The following is a 19,622-nucleotide window of genomic DNA, read 5'->3' as shown; positions in this document are numbered from 1 at the left end:
AGGGGAATTTTATTAAGGGGACATTCAGAGGTGGCCATTCCTGCTGGGCTGTTTGCATGTGGCTGATAAGAAATCATCCCCGCTATTAGCCACACGGGGCGATCGCCCCAGAGAATTGGGTGTGTGTGGGGGGGTTATTTGGGTTTGTGCTGCATGTTAACCCAAAAACATTAGTCCCTCCTTTTAAATGGCCAATGTGTCTTTTTCAATTTTAATCTCCCTTTTTTTCCTCCCACAGCTGCAAATGTTTCAATGCGGTGACTAGCATCTCCATCCCAGAGGCTAGCACAGATAAGAAGGTGAAAAAAACACACTCACAATGAAATGTTCTCTGAGCTCATGCATTCCACACAAACTGAAAGAGCCCAGCAGAATGCAGGGAGGCAGACAATGGCAGAGTCCAGGAAAGCACAAAATGAACGCGAGGACAGGAGGGACGTATGAGAGGAGAGGTGGCGGCAGCAACAGGAGAGGTGGTGGCAGCGTGATGAGAGGAGGCAGGATGCAATGCTGCGGCTACTGGAGGATCAAATTGATATGCTCCAGCATATGGTTGAGGTGCAGGAAAGGCACAGACCACCACCGAAGCCCCTGTGTAACCAACCGTCGTCCTCCCCAAGTTCCATAGCCTCCTCACCCAGATGCCCAAGAACACGGGGGGGTGGGGGCCCTCCAGGCTCCCAACCACTCCACCCCAGAGGACTGCCCAAGCAACAGAAGGCTGGCATTCAATAAGTTTTGAAGAGCAGTGTGGCCTTGTCCTCCCATCCTCCTCCACCCCACCCAGTGATTCCCTCCTCCTCCACACCTCCTGGGCTACCGTGGCAGTTATCCCTCTATTTGTGTGACAAATTAATAAAGAATGCATGAATTTGAAACAACAGTGACTTTATTGCCTCTGCAAGTGGTGATTGAAGTAGGGAGGGGAGGGCGGTTGGCTTACAGGGAAGTAGAATGAATCAAGGGGGCGGGTTTACATCAAGGAGAGAAAAACAGAACTGTCACACTATAGCCTGGTCAGTCGTGAAACTGGTTTTCAAAGCCTCTCTGATGCGCAGCGTGCCCTGCTGTGCTCTTCTCACCGCCCTGGTGTCTGGCTGCATGTAATCAGCAGCCAGGCGATTTGCCTCAACTTCCCACCCCACCATAAATGTCTCCCTCTTACACTCACAGATATTGTGGAGCACACAGCAAACAGTAATAATAATATGTTTCAGATTAGCAGCCATGTTAGTCTGTATTCACAAAAAGAAAAGGAGTACTTGTGGCACCTTAGACTAACAAAGTTATTTGAGCATAAACTTTCGTGAGCTACAGCTCACTTCATTGGATGCATTCAGTGGAAAATACAGTGGGGAGATTTATATACATAGAGAACATGAAACAATGGGTGTTACCATACGCACTGTAACAAGAGTGATCACTTAACGTGAGCTATTAATATTGGTTTCACTGAGGCCTAACCAAGTCAGTAAACTGCGCCAGCATGCTTTTAAACGTCCAAATGCACACTCTACCACCATTCTGCACTTGCTCAGCCTATAGTTGAACAGCTCCTGACTACTGTCCAGGGTGCCTGTGTATAGCTTCATGAGCCATGGCATTAAGGGGTAGGCTGGGTCCCCAAGGATAACTATTGGCATTTCAACATCCCCAACAGTTATTTTCTGACCTGGAAAGTAAGTCCCTTGCTGCAACTGTTCACACAGACCAGAGTTCCTGAAGATGCAAGCGTCATGTACCTTTCTCAGCCATCCCATGTTGATGTTGGTGAAACGTCCCTTGTGATCCACAAGTGCTTGCAGCACCATTGAAAAGTACCCCTTGCGGTTTACGTACATGCTGCTTTGGTGATCCGGTCCCAAGATAGGGATATGTGTTCCATCTATCACCCCACCACAATTGGGGAATCCCATTGCAGCAGAGCCATCCACTATGACCTGCACATTTCCCAGAGTCACTATCCTTGATAGCAGCAGCTCAGTGATTGCATTAGCTACTTGGATCACAGCAGCCTTCACAGTCGATTTGCCCACTCCAAATTGATTCCCGACTGACCAGTAGGTGTCTGGCATTGCAAGCTTCCAGAGGGCTATCGCCACTCGCTTGTGAACTGTGAGGGCTGCTCTCATCCTGGTATTCTTGCGCTTCAGGGAAGGGGAAAGCAAATCACAAAGTTCCATGAAAGTGCCCTTACACATGCAAAAGTTTCGCAGCCACTGGGAATCATTCCAGACCCGCAACACTATGCGGTCCCACCAGTCTGTGCTTGTTTCCTGGGCCCAGAATCAGCATTCCATGGCATGAATCTGCCCCATTGCCACCAGGGTGGCCAAATTGCCGGGGCCCATGGTTTGAGAGAAGTCTGTGTCCATGTCCTCGTCACTCTTTGTCACCGTGCTGCCATCACCTCATCTCCTGCTTTTGCAGGTTCTAGTTCTGCATATCCTGCATGATGATGTGCGAGGTGTTTACAATGCTCAAAACTGCCACGGTGATCTGAGCGGTCTCCAAGCTTGCTGTGGTATGGTGTCTGCAGGAGAGCAGAGTTGCAGGGGAAGTGGTGGTTGGATGACTAGTTTTGCAGACCTACTGCACCGTCTGCTGCCAGGACACAACAGCTGAGTGGGCTGCATGCTTGCCGTGGTATGGCGAGACAAGAGCAGCTGAGCAGAGTTGCAGTGGAAGCGGCCCTGCGAAACCAGCTGGAGAGCAGAGTGGCAGTGGAAACGGTGGATGATGACGGTCATATAGAGGACCTGTGAGGTGGATTCATAGCATCAGGAGAGCAGAGTGGCAGCAGAAGTGGTTGTTTGATGATGACGGTTTGCAGACCTATTGCACCGTCTGCTGAAAGCAGTATGGTGCCCGCACGGAAAAAAGGCGCAAAACGATTGTCTGCCATTGCTTTCACGGAGGGAGGGGCAACTGATGACACATACCCAAAACCACCCGCGACAATGTTTTTGCCCCATCAGGCATTGGGAGCTTAACCCAGAATACCTAATGGGCGGCGGAGACTGTGGGAACAGTGGGATAGCTACCCACAGTGCAATGCTCCGAAAGTCAATGCTAGCCTTGGTACTGTGGATGCACCCCACCGACTAATATGCTTAGTGGGGATACACACAATCTACTGTGTAAAATCGTTCTAAAAAATCGACTTCTATAAATTCGACGTAATTTTGTAGAGTAGACATACCCTTAGAATAATAGAAATGTTGGGCTGGAGGGGAACTTGATGGGTCATCCAGTCTCCTGTTCTGTGGCAAGGCCGTGTATAGCTAGACCATCCCTGACAGGTGTTTGTCTCACCTGTTCTTAAAATCCTCCAGTGATAAGGATTCCACAACCTTCCCTGGAAGTCTATTCAGGAGCTTAACTATCCTTCAGTTAGAAACCTTGTTTCCCAATGTCTAACTTAAATCTTCCTTCCTGCAGATTAAGCCCATTACTTATCCTACCTTCAGTGGACCTGGAGGATAATTGATCACTGTCCTCTTTATACTGCCTTTAACGTATTTGAAGAGTGTTGCCAGTTTTGTTTTCTCAGGACTAAACAGGCTCATTCTTTTTTTACCTTTCCTTATAGGTCAGGTTTTCTAAACCTTTTATTGTTTTTGTTGTTTTCCTGTGGAATCTCTCCAATTTGTTCACATCTTTCTTATAATGGGGCACCCAGAATTGGACACAGCACGCCAGCTGTGGCCTCGCCTGTGCCTAGTAGAGAGGGACAGTTACCGCCCGTGTCTTACAAAGGACACTCCTGTTAATATATCCAGAATGATATTCACCTTTTTCTCAACTTCATCACATTATTGATTCAAATTCAATTTGTGGCCAATTCTAACCCCCAGGTCCTTTTCAGCAATACTACGGCCGAGCAAGTTATTCCCCATTTTGTAGTTGCGCATTTGATTTTTCTTTCCTAAGTGAAGGACTTTGCACTTGTCTTGTTGAATACAGACCAATTCTCCAGCTTGTCAAGATCATTCTGAATGCTCATCCTGTCCTCCAAAGTGCTTCTTCTCTCTCCCTTGTTGCCTTCTTCTTTCCTCTTTCTCTGCTATTTTTAATTGCAGCTTGGGGAAAGAAAGACAAAGAAATGAATGTAACACTTCATTCTGAAAGCTGGAAGATTTGTGGTCATTCTGATACCCTCTTGAGATGAGTTATTGAGCCTAGGCCCTGGTGCCAAAACAGCCCATTTTCTCGTTCTCATGAGGCTCCACCCTTGAGGTTCACAGTTGCATAGTCTGTGAGTAACCTAGTCTTTGATGAAGGGGTGCATTATGACTAGACCTGTACAAATAATTTGGTTTGGTGACTGAACTGAAAAATTGCTATTAAAAAAAGGATGGGGCGGAAGTTAATTGTAGGTTGACCAGAAATGAAAATTTTTCAAATTTAGTGGCAAAATACAAATCGAAACCCTTTTGTTTCAGGTAAAATGAAATGTTTTGTTTGACTGAAAATTAAACATTGTTTTGTTTGAGATTTTTTTTTTACCCTTTTAAAAATAAAATGGAAGTAGCATTCTAAATGAAAAGTAATTTCAGATTGACCAATTCAAACATTTTGTTTAAAAATGTCAACTTTTTCAGAAATATCTGTTTTTTCTTTTCCTTTTTTCAGCCAAAATGATTTTATTTTTATTATGGTCGACCTGAATATGGAAAAAAGCATTGTCCAAATTTTTTTGCCCAAATCTAGTTGTGACAGAAGATTGGTCTGTCTGAAGTATCTCGGGTTAATTTCGGGGGGGGACCTTGAAGCTTAACACCAAAACCTTGAATCTGACCCGTTGTTTTATGGGAAGCAAGTATAAGTGGAGCATCAGGTGATATATCATCGGACGCTGCTGTTGTGGGTTTAAATGTACTGTGCTCAGCTCTTTTGTAGCTGCCTGACTTTCTGTTACTATGTGCATGATGATAAATGACACTGCCAATGGCGAAACTGCTTCTACACTTGAAATGCAGCAAAACCCTATTTTACTGGTGACATTTTCTGCCATTTCAAGTGTTCTCTGTTGTTAAAATGTTACAAATGCATGGTTTTGCATTTAGATTAAGATGCCAATTAACTGGTAAAAAATATTTCTCTTTGCAATATACAATTTTGTCAGTCTTTTTTCATCCTGTGGGGGGGGGGGGGGAATCTCTCAAAAGAGAGTCAGTCAGTATATGCACTAGGTTTAACTTGCACAAATATGTGAATACAACTAGGAATCCCAACCCTCCATGTATAAAAATGTTTAGAATAAGTTTTTGGACTTTATTGACACACGGGACGGAAGAATGTGCCTTGGGCTCAGAAATGCTGAATAGGTCAAAGTCATAATGGCTCCTTAGTTACTCATCTAATGCTTATAGTTTTACAGCTTATTACTGTAATCCCTGTTTTTAGCCCTTGCTGAGCACATTATGGACACTTGTAAGGTGTGTAGAGTAGAGGACAGAGCTGAACAAAAAATTGCAACTACTTTATTTCGTGACTTGGCTTCTCTTTCTGTTTGCAAAATATCCACATGAACAAAGCATGAGCTCTTCGAATTCATCCATTACTGGATTTTATTCAATGAAAATCTTTTAAAATTATTTGGCTCTGGATTGTCTGGAATTTGAGCTGTGTTGCTTAGTAGTAATTGATCAGCTAAACCACATGATATCATTTCTATTCCCTGACAGAGTGAGTGTGCAAGTGGAACCCACTGGTGTGTGTGTTACGGATCCCCCCTATGCCTGATCTGAAGGGGATATGAATTGTTACAGTCATGGTTCTTCAGCTCAAACTGAAGCAGCTTGTGCTTTTAGCTCTGGAGGTGTCTGGTCCAGCTCCCAATTGCTGGCCAAGCTGGCAGATATCACACAAACACTTGTGGCAAACAAATATTTGTGTGGAAATTTGGCTATTACAAATTATGGTACATGGGTATAAATCCTCCCTTCCCATAGAAAAGTACTTGGGAAGGTAAAAGGAGGCAGCTGGAGGAGTTTTGTTGGTTTCTGCTTTGATCCAACCCAGAAATCAGAGGGCTTCCACAGGGAAGAGGGAACACGTATTGAAGCCTCCTTTCTCCATTCTCTCTGTTTTCCATTCCTTTGCTCTGCTCTGTGCCATGTCGTGGAGGGACCATCTTGCATACGGTCAAGAACTGAAATATACACTGCTATTTGTACAAAGTGTTGCAATATCAGGAGCTTCCATGTTTGTTACATTCACACAAGGTTCAAAATAGTGGGCTCCAAACAGAGAGGCAGCTCATTGTGTGCACTATTCTCTTTTTCCTAAAATACAATATTTTGTGCTATTTTTCTTACCTTATCAAACATTCAGTCCCCATTAAATGCAAAACAAGCTTTACACATTGCAAGACAGTACATAAGGCATCCAATAACTGTACAGTTAGAAGTTAAATTTACAATCCATGCTAATCAGTTTTATTAGTGGTTACTGCCAACCCCCTCTCTCCCTATTTATGGGTTGTTTGCTGAATAGGTTGCTCAGTGTGACCATGATATTGGCTTCCTCACCTGTTTAGAATTTTGGAAGATGAGGGGGTGCATTGAATTATTTTATTAGCCTTTCACCAATGGACGCCAGATTTTTCATCTTGTGTTTTTGCAATGGAGCGTGAGTTTGGGGGAGGCTTTGTGGTCTCTGTTCGTTCTGAAGCCAATAAATGGTACAGTAGAGCTGGCAGCTTTCATTAAGGAAGCACAAAGGCTAGGAGTGGTGCAGATCAAGATTGAGAGGCCTGGCTACAGTTTTGTGAGGAAGCATACGAAGCACCTAAACCTTTTCCCATTTAAAAAAAAAATACTAGCTTACTATCCAATTTGCACCTTTCAAGAAGAATATCGTACTAAGGGGATATTTCCTATGACTGCCAGGTAAATAATTTTCCACTGAGAATGCCCATTGCAGGGAATGATGGAGACAATTGGATTTATTGGCACTACAGAATTGTATTAAATAAATGTTAATTTGGGGAAGGGTCTTGATGTTCCAATCTGGAAGTGAAGAAGGGGAAAATGAGGGAGAACCACAGAGCAGTATTATCCAAAAGTAGTTATTGTCCCCCTTGTTGGCCCCTATGTTACTCACATTTATGTCAATAGGAGTTTTGGCAGAGACTTCAGTGTAAGCCAGTTATCTATGTGCTGTAACTTATTTCATATTGTTAACAGTCCAACTCATTCTCCAAGGTCCCAGTCCTGGGGATCATGAATGTTCTGAATGGGGATATGCATTTTACCTACACCGTATTTCCTCCTCTTCCTTTTACATCAAGGGTGAATCTATAATTTGCAGGAGCACCAACTGCTGTCTCTGAAAGCTGCCTGCCTCCTGATTGTGGTGTATTCCATTATGCAACAGGATTGTAATAAAAACCCAGCCGCAGCTTAAATGGCTGAACCAACACATTGTACCTCTACATTCAGTCCCGCTTCCACTCCCTACTGTGTACATGGTACAGTTGCATTAAAGTACTTGACCTCATGTATACTGTATGCATGTATACTCATGTATACTGTATGCAGTGTAGTTGTAGCCATGTCAGTCCCAGGATATTAGTGAGACAAGGTGCGTGAGGTTGTTTTCCCAGACCTGAGGAAGAGCTTCTGGGTGGCTCAAAAGCTTGTCTCTCTCATCAACAGAAGTTGGTCCAATAAAAGATATTATCTCACCCACTTTGTCTCTCTAGTCTCCAGTACAGCAGCCAGAATGAGTTGCCTTTGCAAACCAGTTGCTATGAAGAACTCGGAACATACCCATCCATTCTCTGGGGCTCAGGGAATTGCTTTCATCATGGGCTAGGTACCAGAGTCTGATGGCTCTTGTCCAAAGTTCAAGGGCAATTACTCCCTGTCTGAGTGATTTAGCTGGTGAAATGTGAAAATCTCTATTTGGGCTCACTCCATCTTACCGCTTCTTGGTTTTAGGAATAAGTATTGATCTTAGAGCTCCTCAAGAATGCCTCTCCTCCCCTTCAGTGCAAATTATTAAATTGGTAGTTATTATCAACCATGCAGTAAATAATTATAATTCAATTATTTCCATAACCAAATTAAAAAAATTCTAGTCTGATGACTCTTCTATAATTTAAAAAAATGAAAAAATTGCAAACAGGGAGATGAGGATGCTGCTGAGGGAAATGGAATAAAGGAGCCATTTGTCAGTGTAATTAACTGTACAGGGGCCACCTACCTTTATTATTAGTAATTATTTGGCAGTTTATAACTTTCCTGGGTTTTCAAGATGAGAAATTTCATCACTGTTCTAGCTGTCTACCACAGCCTTGTTTGGAATGAAGATATACTGTAGTACATCAGAGACCTGAGTGAGCCTGGATCTGTTCAATTTGCAGAAATTTGCTTGATATTTCTCCGCACAAGTTCCTCCTTTGCTTCTCTTTTTTCCCTTTTCCAGAATTGGCAAATTCCTGCAACACAAGTCTGTGAATCTGTGCCCACAGAATGAAGCCATCAATCATCTTTTAGAAGGTAATCAACTTTTGCAGGAGAACTTGGAGAAAGATGACCTGAAAAATAAGGCGGGAAAGAGCATTCTAAAAGAGCTTGTGTATCAATTTTTGGAACATTTGGGAGGGGTGACAGACACAGATAATGGCCTAAATCTTGTCAAGATTTTCAAATGTGCCAGTGTTCTGTATAATGTCGTTTTACACATGACAGTTTATGCCTATACTTCATGGCCATGGACAATGACAGTATGCTGGAACAGTTGTTGAAAGCACTACTTTCTTATGTCTGGAGGCCTGTGGTTCCAGGCCTGTGGTTCTTAGGTCTGGAGGCCTGTGATTAGTCCACAAATTAAGCAAGTTTTCTGGCCTCCACATGAACCTGTGAGAATATTTCTCCATATAGCAGAAATGGCGTTGTTTGCCAAAATTTGTGATCTCTGCCTGGTGTAGGATCTCGAAATAGCATTTTGCAGGTCAAGGTTCAAGAGCCTTAACATAACATCACATGCACTTGAAGAATAATAATAAATAAACAAACAATTTATTTAAACATCTATTTTATGGTCTAGCCTAAAGCAGAGGTGGGCAAACTACAGCCCCCGGGCCACATCCGGCCCACGGGACTGTCCTGCTCAGCCCTTGAGCTCCTGGCCGGGGAGGCTAGCCCCCTCCCCCGCAGCCTCAGCTTGCTGTGCCACCAGTGCTATGGGCAGTGGGGCTGTGAGCTCCTGCCAGGCAGCGCGGCTGCAAGAGCTGCCGGCCTGCCCCGGTTCTCTAGATGGCTGGCTCCGGCTGGGCGGCGCGGCTGCCAGTCCTGGTGCTCTGAGTGTCATGGTAAGGGGGCAGGGAGTGGGTGGGGGGGGTTGGATAAGGGGAAAGGGGGTCCCTGGAGGCAGTCAGGACAGGGAGCAAGGGGCGGTTGGATAGGGGGTGGGGTCCTGGGGGGCCTGTCATGGGGATAGGAGTCAGGGGACAGGGAGCAGGGGGGGTTGGATAGGGGCTGCAGTCCTGGGGGGTGGTTAGGAGACAAGGAGCAGGCGGGGTTGGATGGATCAGAGGGTTCTGAGGGGGGGAGTCAGGGGGCAGGAAGTGGGAGGGGGTGGACAAGCTGTTTGGGGAGGCACAGCCTTCCCTACCTGGCCCTCGGTACCCAGCCCTCGGTACAGTTTAGGAACCCCGATGTAGCCCTCAGGTCAAAAAGTTTGCCCACCCCTGGCCTAAAGTCTACAAAATAGGTTGGGCTCCATCATGCTTATATCTGGCTATCACCAGAGCTAGTCTCTTGGTTTTATAAGTGTATGAAATTCACCAGTTGATGCCCAATACATGAAAAACAGAATCCCTGGATCATTTTTAAAAATTCTCTTGCGTCCATTAGTGATCAAAATACCTTTGTAATATGTTTGCATATGTCTGATTTTTACATGACAAGTGTGTCAAGTACTCTCACAATTTATATTTCCGAGGATCAAGACTTTTTTTTTTTCTTTTTCTTCAGAATTATGTAATTCTTGTAGTCCCTTTGAATAGGTAGTTTTTCTGATAATGGCGCCCATTGTGATGTACTGTACCTCCGTTTTTGACTATCTCTAATTATTGTAGGAAACATACCACTATGGTAGATGAAAATGTTCTGAATTTATTATGTGGTTAAATGTCGTAGTGGCACAATGAAACTTTGACTCCCTTCTGATGGGGGGGTTTATTGATCATTTGTCTCCAAAGGATGTTAGTTGCTAATTGCTAACATAGATTTCAGTAAAGTGAGATACTGTCTGTAATGTGTCCGTCTGAGTGAAGGCTCATTTTTGTGATTAAAATTGATGTGTTTTTTAGTTTACATAAAATCGTTTTGGATTTAAGATATTAAAGTTTGCATGAGTTTATACATTATAGCTCCTTAAAAACAACAATAAAATAAAACAGCCTATATTTGGATGTGGTTAAAGGGAGAATGCCCTTTAACTCAAAACTCCCCCCCAAAAAACTCAGGAGTATTTTAGTTGTAAAATTCCAACTGCAGATTTTTTTGTCATCAAATCCAGACACTAGACAATAGTGGAAGGTATTGGGGCTATTTCTGTAACATTATCCCCACATAAGAGACAGCAGCATTTTACAAGGCCAGAAGATAGGGAGCAATGTAATAGCCACTAATTACATCATTTTCCACAGAAACAATTTTAACATGCTATTTAGAGTCTTCAAAATGGCCCCAAATAGTTCTTACCGTTTAAGACACTCATTATAAATGCTGTTCAGCTACTCACTTAAACATTGGCACCTCGGTTTAGGCAGCTCAATCACTCACCGAGCTCTGGCTAGGTCAGTCTTGAAAAGTTGCTATACATCTTCCCCTCGCACCGGTCTCACTTAGTGACAGAAATTGGGGAGGGGGGAGTCATAGTAGTGGTAGTCTTCCAAGCTCCACCTACAAACCAAGAGTTGCCCAATAAAAAGAGATGCCACTCCATCAGTTCTTATTAATGTGATCCTCCCTCTTCTTTTTTGTGTGCTTTGATGAGCAATCTAATAGTTAGGAATGCTAGAATTAAATCATAATGAGAGTTTAGCATTGACACTTCATTAAGATTAAAGGAATCGGTTTACTGTGCTCTGGGCCATTGTTTGAGGCTGGTAGCAGACTCGGGCAAATATTGCATTGGTTGACACTCAGTTTTCAATATGTGAACTATCTCTGGAACTATAAGGGTTCAAGATTTCTTTTTTAAATGGTGGGTTTGATTCTGGAGCACAAGGTAACACGGTTGAAAAAAACAGCAACAATCAATCACTTTGCCTAGTTACAAATCCAGTGTAGATCATGCTCTCATTTTTGTCCCAGTGTTGAAGCACAGCTCATGGCAACATCATTGCAGTGAAAGGAGTCCTAATTAGGACTGAGTGCAGTTCCTTTATCAGGAGGAATAACTGTTATTCAGGAATGGAAAGCATTTGCTCAAATCTTCAAACTAGCTAAGGCTTCTTTGTATTGTTTTAGCAGTGCAAAGCAGCCAGAGAGCCATATGGGGATGTTCCCCCATAAGGAAATCCATGAGTGGTGTAGGGAAGGAATAGTGGCTCCCACATCTTCTCCCTTTGGTCCCTAGCAGAAGGGGACATGGCCAGAAAAAAGGTTGCCTCTGTGCTCAGCTGATATTTGACTGGAGGAACAACTCCTTGAGGCTGTTGGTAGCTAAGCATAAGGTAGAGCAGCCTCAGGGCTGCTCTATATATTTTCCCAGAAGTGGAGGAGGAACTTCCCAAGATCAAAGACCTGCACAGTTGGTTTAATGCTACCTTTGCTCTTCTTCCATTGACCTGTGCCCAACACATCTTGGCCAATTTGGAGAATCTGAGCCTCTGCCTCTCAGGAACAGCCACTACTGTCTCTAACACATTCACAGTGCTTTCTTGGAGAACTGGAATATAAGAGGGAACTGATTGAGTCACTCAAAGCAGTGCAGGGCAGGACATTTCATCTAACCTACCCATCCAAGCATCAATGGTTACCTGAGGTTTACTGCATTGATTTCAGAAATTAAATTCATGAAATGATGGTCACTGATTCATGCTTCTTTAAGTGTATTTCATTGGGGGGGTTGCATATAAAATTAGTAGCATGTTTTATAGAGATGACTGTAGTATATATCCTAATATATTTCACTTCTGATTCTTAGGCCATGTTATGGATAATCATTAGGCCTGATTCTGTTCTTGCACTGATTTTACACTAATATAGAAAACACCATTGATTGCCATGGAATTATTCCTCATTCATTTCAGTGTTGGAGCAGAATTAGGCCCTTAAATGGGAAGGTAGCAGGGAAGCATGTTTTTAAGCTATTGGTAGTATTATAGCTGGGGCTGGTAGCAAGGCTGTTGTTAAATTTGCCCTTCACTTCCCACTATAAAACCCAATTTTCAGTTGCTTATAACTTAACCAAACTGTAACCATTTGGATTGAAATTTTCCATGCCAGAGAATGAGGCTGTGAAAATGCACCTAATCATACCCCGGTTACAAATTCTGAACTTTTCTTTGAATAACTATAGCACCTCCATGCTTTGGAAAGGGACTTGAACTTTGGCAGGAGGGGTAGCCAGGATGTTCCTTATACTGTCCCTGTACAAATCTGCCTACATTTGGCCAAGTTATAATCCTTTGAAAAACTATAATTTGCATGTGCTCAGTAGAGGCTTCTGGGATTTTAGAAGCTAACTGCCCTGAACATATCCTATCTGTGCTGGGCAAGTTCCACCCTAGGGCTGACCAGGCCTTTCCCTACAGTTGCAACTCTGGGCTGTGCTGGGTCCAGGCACCTGAACTAAGAGCAGGGAATCTCTCATTCCTTTGCTTTCACTAACCACCAGTTTGGAGGAGGCTGCCTGATTCTGAGGCAGAGGGGAGAAGAGCCAGACCTATGGGGGGCATTAGGGCAAATAGACTGGGACAAGAAGCCTGTGGGGTGACTAGGACAGGGAGTTGGGGTGGTGGGAGATAGTGACTGGCTGGGTAGGAGACAGGGAATGAGAACCCAGTCAGCAGGGAAAAGAAATGAGGAAGACCAAAGACAGATTGGATTAGGAGTTGGGGTGTGGGGAGAGAACTGGGATTGATGGGGCAAAAAGTTTGGAACAAGGAGCTTGGAGAAGGAGACTAGGGAAGGCAATGGAGGCTGGAAGCCATAGGAGTGGGAGGCATATGGAGGCTGGGGGGGTGGTGCGGGGAGAGAGCAAATATCTGTGAGACAGTCTTGCAAAGTGTGTGTGTGTCATTCCCCTCTAGTCCTGATTAAAATAGGAAGACACACTACTGTTTTGATCAGTTAGTGCTGTTCATTAGCTTAAGTGGTAGGGGTCTGTGTGGTGGATCTAAAGGTTCCAGGTTAACCCTGCTGATGACCCATGTGGGTGTAAGTATGATGGAATTTGTTTTCTCAGCTTGTTTTTTAAAACCCTTAGGAAGTTATCCACAAAAAACATTAAAATAACATTTTTATGGTTGCAATTCACGCATTCAAAAGTTAAGAAATGCCAAAAGATTGCCTGTGCAAATTAATTCAGCCCCCTGTGTATATGCACTATGAGACCACCTTTAATTACAGGATCACATATTTTTTCCACACAACTCCTGCCGCATTCAATGCACAGAATAGACCTACTCTGGGGATGAAGCAGGATTGTATAGTGAAGAAGGCTGTTGTGTCTAGGATCCCTGCTTCATTTGTTGCTAAAGCTGAAAGGTGTGTAGTGAATGAGGTAGGAGATTACAGAAAGAGAAGGGAAGATGCGCTAGTTAAGGCAGTTGAATGCCTCCCTGGAGAACCAGATTCAATCCCTGCTTCTGCCAGAGAGTTCCTGTGTGATGCCATTAGAGACACTTAATCCAGCCTTTTCAAAGTGGTCACTAGTTGGGCTTTCCTCATTTTCTTGGGGCCTGATTTGAGACCCTGAGATCTGATTTATAGAAGTGCTGAGCCCTCAAGTGCAACTGAAGTCAGTAGGAGCTGTGCTTAGAATGTTAAGTGCAATCTGATACTACTCTGAAAAAATCAGACCTCAAACTGGGCACCCAAAAGTAGTGGATAGTTTTGACCTCTCTTTTTCTGTGCCTTAGCTCCCCATCTGTAAAGCTGGGTTGATAACCCCTCCTTTCACAGGGGTATTATGAAAGTACATTCATTTATATTTTGTGAAGCATTCAGATACTACAGTGATGAGCCCCAGAGAAAAGCTCATGAGGAAATTAATAATTCTGCCTTCGGAGCAGGGTTTGAATAGTGTGCAGTAAACAGAGCATGGGGCCACACACCAGACAGTGAGGAGAAACCAGGATACTGAACGGCTGGTCATTAAGAGAACACTGCATTTCACACACTGAATGAGGCCTGTGGAAAAAACAGTATGTGATCATAAAGACTGACTCAAAATGTACACACATAAGGTGCCCAAATTAAATTAGCACAAGCTACCTTAATTCAGGCATTTCTTAACTTTTAGGTGCTTGGCTTTTCAACTTTAATGTTCTTTTTAATGTAATGTTTTGTGTGTAATATTGACACGTTCTGATAGACATTTGGACACAGATCCACAATTGATGCACCCTGGCATAGTTCCATTGACTTCAATGATGCTACGCCATTTGACACCAGCTGAAGATCTAGCCCTTGCTCTCTCTGGTCCAGATTGCAGTCCCCTTACCCATGTTAAGTACTATCATATATTCCTATGGGAGTACTCAAAGAGCAAGATACCACTTAATGTGACTAATGATACTACTTCATATGATCTACCCCTGTACAAACCATAATGTTCAGTTGGTAGGCATAACTAATAATCCCAGCCTTGTTAAATGGCACAGATATCCCTTCACCATCAAACCAAAAGCACAGCTGCTAGAAATGGCTGAAAGCCTACAGCTAATAACATGGTTTTAAGCAAAAAGGAGAATGTGCATGGTACCTGTGTTACTATTGCTCATTGCCACATTTTACATAGTTTGACTCTTGGTGTGCAGGAGCACATCACCCTACACATTTAATCATGTAAGAACTATTTAAACTCCAACTCAAATTGATGGGGTTGGCTTTCTTTCCCTAGTTTTAATGGAAACTTTCATAGAAGGCAGTAGTTCTTTTCTGTAAACCTGTTGTTTTCCACTGGGAGTGCCTTAAATTGCAGTGAAAGCAATAAAAGCTACTGAATAAAGTATGTAGTACAGATTTTGTCTGTGTATTGGGGAATGCACTTCTTAAAATTAGAAATAAGATGTAAAATGATAGACTTGTGCCTGAAAACAAAGGAAGTATTAAATCTGCATACTTAGGGATTGTCCACACTGAGATTTAATGCACAGGAAGTCAGGGTGTGAATGTACAGCACTGTAGCCAGTCATACACTTCCAGTTCTGTAGTGCACTTTGACCTATTGCTGCTTGAAACAGCATAGCTTAAAGCACACTACAGTACTTTCAGTTTGTGGCAGCAGAATCCACACCGACTGCATGGCAGGGAAACATGCACTCCAGATTTACATCTCAGTTTGCTGTGCACTAAGTCTTCATGGGGACATGGTCTTACTCTGGCTATTTGAAATGCCAGGATTGCAAATGTTGGATGCCATTTAACCTTAAAATATATTGCACACTTTGATTACTGTCCATTTAGGTCTTCATATAAACGCACATTTAAGATGCTTGCCCAAAACTGAAAATAATGATGCTCAGCCATACCATATATTAAAAAGAACTTCAATTTTCGGTGTTGACCCCAACCATCTTTTCTTAGAATAAACCACACTCAGGCTCTAAGCCAATGGAAAAGGCCTTTGTAGAAACACATTTATCATGAAAATCGACAAGAACTTTTATTCCAGTGTTATGCTTGTGGGCAGCAGAAATCTGCAGCTGAAGTTTTCAGAGCCAGATGTAGATCTCACCTAGGCAAGTGAAAATCAGGTGTAACTCCAGTGTCTGAAAAGGAATTTTGTATTTCCCCCCCACGTAGCTGAGATTAAGATCAGGTCCTCAGTGGCTTTGAATATGGAATAATATAGAGTAGCACAGAAATGTTCAAACATTATTTTACAAAAAGTAACACTTTCAAAAGCACAGATGCAAAATCCTAAAAACGACCTTCTAGTGTATTTGCAGTGTTGTCGCCATGTCAATCCCAGGATATTAGAGAGACAAGCGGGGTGAGGTAATATTTTATTGCACCCGCTGCTGTTGATGAGACAGACAAGCTTTTGAGCTTACATGGACCTGAAGAAGAGCTCTGTGTTGCTTGAAAGCTTGTCTCTCTCACCAACAGAAGCTGGTCCAACGAAAGATATTACCTCACCCACCTTGTCTTTATAACGTATTTTGCAGCCTGAATAAAGTCAATGGGACTTCAGTGCCTAAATCATTTGAATGCTTTTGAAAATTTTACCTGGAGTAACTGATGTGTCTAGCGGCTTTTGCCAATGTGTGTGCTCTAGTATTTCAAACACCACTGTTGCAGCTGTATTGTTATAACATGGGTGTCCGCTGTGTGTGCTTGGCATTTCAGTATGGAAACTCAAAATTAAGACTTTGTGGAAATTCTCCTCTACCTTACTAGAAAGAAAAATCAGCCTTTCCATTGTCTTCACAATAAAGGGGGAAAATTACCTAGTGTCTCATCTTGTTCAAATATTTTCCGGATGGAAAAGCTGGCGCAGGGAGGAGGAGGGAAAGAACTGCTTTTTTTGCTAAGTGGAAGTGAAAGTTTTATGGATTACGATGCGGGGGGGAAGCTGAAGGTTAAAATTAAAATTCTTCATGCTGACTGGCTTGCTCTTGATCTGATTCTTACTGACATAATCAACAGCAATCATGGTCTCCAAAGGGGAGACCTTGGAAAGAGGAAGAAAGTGGCACAAGGATCAGAAGGGGTGAAAACAAGTCCAAAGCACAATATAAACAAGCAGTCCTTAACTGTAATCTTGTTACATCTCATTGCTACAGATAAAAAGGGTTTCATGGGTAGGGGGAAAGTGTTGTTCCTTCAGTGTGTGTGTGGGGGGGGATGCTGGGACTGGGAAAGGGGAGACAATGGAAGAAACGTGAAGGATTACAGGGAGGGCGCACAGTGACTTTCAAGTGTGAAAAATGACATGAGTGGGTGAAACAGGAAAGGAAGAATGGATTAAAAGTGGAGAAAAAAACGGGAGAGACAAAATGTCAGCGTCTTTTGTGTAATAGTATGAGGGCTAATCAGGGCAGTTTTTGGCAGCTGCAGCTTCCCCCCCCCCCCTTTACATGGATGTGCTGTCAACGTTTTTAACAAGGCCCCACGCTCAAAAACATATGACATTCCCAGGTAAAATACTCTTTGCTCCTCAAAAACAAAAAGCCCCCACCAGTTGTATGCTCTTCCCACTCCCACATTTCTTGGTAGCTGAGCGGCCAATGGGTGGTTACCTACTTTGCCTGGTGCATTCCCTATATGTATGTAAATGCAGTGCTGGGGAATGCAGATGGTAGTTCCCATTGCAGCAGCTGTGTGGTGACATCAGTACTGGGTGAATTCAGGGACAGTTTGCGATTTTAAAAAGCGGATCCCCTCTTAATGTTTTTGAGCAGGTTGGGAAACAGTTTTTACTGAATTCATTCCTCCCCCAACACTTTCTGTCCAGCATGATCAGTTCTCTGTGCACAGAGGGATGTGCTTTAAGCCCACCTGCTGCTGCAGGAGTGGTGCCTAGCTGCACATTCCACTTATTCTTGGCACTCAAATTGCACTGGGTTGTAGGGCTAGAGATTTAAAAAAGTTGAGTTCTCCTTTGTAGGACTCAGTGGCCGGCTCTTTTAACAAGAGGTCTGCATAAAAGCCTGTCCATCTTGGAAGTGTTTGTACCATCCCCTACAATGGGGAAACTCCTTTTATCACTTACCAACCCTGATGAGAAACCTGGCTAGTCATGACATGAGATATACGCCCATCTCTACTTTGTTGAACAGTTCACTTATAAATCTCTAGTCAATCAAAATGTATCGAACCTTAAAAAGCATCAACTACAGCTAAGATCATTCAAATCTACATACTAAGTGCCCAAACTGTCCACACTGGTGACCATCCAGTTGCAACCTGGTCATTCTTTCCCATAAACTGAGGTTTTTAATAACTAAATGAATGTGTATTAACCAAACCTCATTTCAGGACAGATTTTGAAACCAGGAGACCTGAAGTCTTCATGCAATCATGTGTGATACTATGTACCTATCAGTCTATTTGCATGTGTTATTTTTTGGTCCACAGGCAAAAATGCCCTCTGATTCTAGCAGGATTATGATTTAGGTAATATTAAAAATGCATTTTTGCTAACATACCTAGGAACACAAGTTGTAGGAGCTAGTTACTCTTAAGAACAGAACTACTTTAATTATAGCACAGTCTACTAGCAAAAGATTACAGTTGTGTGTGAAATATTCATCGTTGGCCCACAGACATTTTATAAATCATTAGCTAAATGAAAGCTAACAATGTTGGGGAAAACATATTATTAGTTACATTTTTAAAGTACCTTAACTCAGCCTCCAGTTGTGAGGAGGGGAATGTTGGGTCTACAATGAACGACTGACTCAAATGCATTTTGAATGCAGTCAGGTAAACACAGATACTTGTATTTATGCCCACAGTAAATTGTGAACCCAAAATTGTGCATGCAAAGTTGAAGGTCATTTATTAAAATCAGGTGCAACATGTCTGACTAATCTCTAATTAGTGAATTCTGTTATAGGCAGAACCTAATTCTCCACAGAACTATATACAGTTCTCCAAGTAGTAGTGACTAAGGGTATGTCTACACTGCAATTTAGGCCCAGGGTTAGTGGGGCTAGAGTCAGCTGACCCATGTTTTCTGAACCCTGGCCTTGAACATCTACATTGTATTTTAAACCTACGTTAAGAATTTTCTGACCCTTGCTTGAATTTAGGGCTTTGGTGTCCACACTACAGTGCACAGATCTGAGTCAAAGTAACCATATCTCAGAATCCCTAGTGCCACCCCATCCCAAAATGTGGCTGCTGTAGCCCTAGGAATATGGTGCACTGTGGGAAAACTTTACTGTTCACCCTGCATGTCGCTTTGCAGAAGGCTTGACGAGTTCACTCTCCATTGCAAACCTAGGAAGCTCTATAATGTCATGCCTGCAGATCAGTGATGAGGACAGAATGGGTTAATACTAACTTGACCTGCTACCATTTGCCAAGGAGGTGGGGGGCAGGGGCGTCCATTTTCAATAGAGTGGACTGCAGATCCTTGGGCTAGAGAAGTCTGAGAAAGTCTTCTCATGGAATTGTGGGCTACTTCTGGATGACACCCAGGGCCTGAGGCAAGCAGGACTGTGGCTACACTGCAGAATAATAGGTCTCAGACCCTGGGTCCCAGCTTGACTTGAGCTTGGACCCTCCAGCCCTGCAGGGGCTTGAGACCCAGGGTCTGAGTCCTGGGTTAGTGTAATTGCAATGTAGGTGCAAGGGAGATTAGCCTGGAGTCAGGGCTCAAGCAGAGGCTTACATTGCAGTGTAGATATATCCTAACTTCTCAGTCTGAGTTACTAGACTGAAGTACATATAGGCAGTGGCTATTTGTGGATAATATAG

General features: G+C 43.2%; 1 protein-coding gene across 2 annotated transcripts in view; it reads left to right on the top strand.

Annotated features, from left to right (window-relative positions):
* The window catches only part of SUMF1 (sulfatase modifying factor 1), a 553,524-nt gene that overhangs the window by 320,799 nt on the left and 213,103 nt on the right, over positions 1 to 19,622 (top strand). Inside the window, exon 9 of one of the 2 annotated variants that reach the window (XM_073351175.1) lies at positions 8,437 to 9,191. The exons of the other annotated variant lie outside the window; for it this stretch is intronic. The gene's annotated coding sequence lies outside the window, so the exon portion shown is untranslated. Of the gene's footprint in view, positions 1 to 8,436; positions 9,192 to 19,622 lie in introns of those variants that run through there. 2 annotated transcript variants of the gene reach the window in all.

Source organism: Lepidochelys kempii, chromosome 7 (assembly GCF_965140265.1).
Source record: "Lepidochelys kempii isolate rLepKem1 chromosome 7, rLepKem1.hap2, whole genome shotgun sequence".
Lineage (NCBI taxonomy): Eukaryota > Metazoa > Chordata > Testudines > Cheloniidae > Lepidochelys > Lepidochelys kempii.
Note: the sequence above shows the minus strand (reverse complement) of the source record. Positions and strands in the feature narration are given on the sequence as shown.